A 2,229-nucleotide genomic window follows, 5' to 3' on the forward strand; every position below is an offset into this window, starting at 1 on the left:
TAAATTAACCCAGGAAAATAATATATTATGTTGTCTTTTATACCTGAGAAGTTTCAGGAGAACCATTTAGTTTATGAATCGGGATAGTATTCTGGAAATTTAGTTTATGAACCAGGATAGTATTCTGGAAAGTTAAAGAAATGCAATGAGATAAGATTTTAATTCAGTCACATTTCACTGTCTTATAATCAAAGTTTAATAATTTTAAAAAAGTCTATATTAAGATAATAGTAATATGTCATATGTGTGGATAAAACAAGAAAAGAGTAATGCATCTTCTGGTGTATCCTAGATGCACAGGTTAGGTGAAATCATAGAGGAATGGCATAATGCTTATAATAATTACTTAGTAATAATTATATAGTAATGAAGACATGTTTCTAAGTATATTATCTCTGTTACACATTCTAATACTAATGAGAGCAGGTAATATTTACAGATTTTTTGATGTGCTATGCACTATGGGAAAAGATTTTACCTGGATTATTGAATTTTTCTTCAGAGCAACCTGATGGATTTATGTTACTATCCCCACATTTAAAATGAGGGTTTTAAGGTATAAAGTGGTTAAAAATCTTTCCCAAATTCTCACAATGCTGGAGGCAGGATTCTGAGCAAAATTTGAACTAACATAAAACCAGTATTTTTATCTCCTAAATATCCTACTTTTTAGTAAAACGAGAGAACCAGCTTGTAATGATTCTCAAGAGTGCAATATTAAATTTTCAGAAATGTTCTACATTATGTTGGTAACTTGAAATCATCTGTGGTGGGAATGTTTAAACCATAGAAATCCATAAACATTACACATAAGAATCATTTTTTTTTGAGAGCTGTTTTTAAACATTTACCAACAGACCACAGATGAAGTAAGCCTAATCGGCAATGATCAGAGGAGACACAGACCAAAGTAGGGTCACAGAGTGAGTCAGGCCATATGTGTATATTCTGTGGGAGCCTAAGAGATCATTTGTTTTATGCTGTGATGAATAGTGAGATGAATTATGAAAACCATATAGTAGAAGAGCCTTTGGGATGTAGATGTCTGGACAAGTCTGTGTTTTTTTAGTTTGTTTGCTTTTTGTTTTTGTTTTTTGCTGGGTGGTGGGGGGCATGTAGGAGGAAGAAGAGTTACTTGACTGGAGACAGAAGAATTTGGTTTTGTCATAAAAAATAATGCAAATATGTTTCATCAGAATTATCAGAGTGATGTAATTATGTCACTAAAATGTCCTGAATATCAGTTGAAATTGTCTTCCCCAGCAAAATGTGCACAGGAGACAGAGAAAGGTCAGGACCTCTAGTGGACTGCTAAAAACACAGGTGTTGCATTCTGAGAAGTGATTGCTAACCAGAAGGAGAGCTCTGATCTGAGGAGTAGTTCAAGTATAGGTTTATAGAAGTTCAGACTAAAACTGGATGAAAGTCTATGATAGCATCAATCTAAAATCCAAATATTTGCTTCTTTCTTATTATTAACCTTTGGGTTGTAGGAACTCACTATAAACACATCATACAAAACCTCCCTTGAATCTCTTAGCTCTTTATTTTCTTTTTTAGTTTATTTATTTAGAGGGAGAGAGAGAGAATGCCTAGCAGGCTCAGCACTGTCAGCATAGAACAATGTGGGGCTTGATTCCATGAACCATGAGATCTTCACCTGAGCTGAAATCAAGACTCTGATGCTTAACTGACTGAGCCACCCAGGCGCCCTTTTATTAGCTCTTTAATTTCTGTCTAAATTTGCTTGTAAGAAAAGCACAACAATTCTATAAAAAATACCAAAAGTTACTCTTAGAATAATCTATTTAAGCTAAAGTTTACAAAGCTAAAAGTTTAATCATTATCACTGTTTGTCATCCAGATATATTTAGATTCTGAGTTCACATGCTGATTATTAGGAAACTTCTAGTCATTTGATTAGAGATAATTAGTTTTAGTCTATTAGGCTCTTCCATCATGAAGTTGAACATAATTTGATTGTTCACACCGAAGTATGGTTTTTCCATGCAATAATTATTGAATCCTTATAATTAGCAATTATTAAAATAAATACTCCTTTCAAAAGAACTTCCTGATCCAAGAACTGATTACCATGGCATTACTTATCAGATGAAGAGCTATTTAACAAATTAATATTTCTTAATGACTCTGCATCTAGATATGCAGCAAAAAGTTTATTGGGTCTTTTAATTTAAATTCATGGAATATAAAAGAACTTACACTACA

This window comes from Crocuta crocuta, unplaced genomic scaffold (genome assembly GCF_008692635.1).
Source record: "Crocuta crocuta isolate KB4526 unplaced genomic scaffold, BGI_CrCroc_1.0 scaffold189, whole genome shotgun sequence".
NCBI lineage: Eukaryota > Metazoa > Chordata > Mammalia > Carnivora > Hyaenidae > Crocuta > Crocuta crocuta.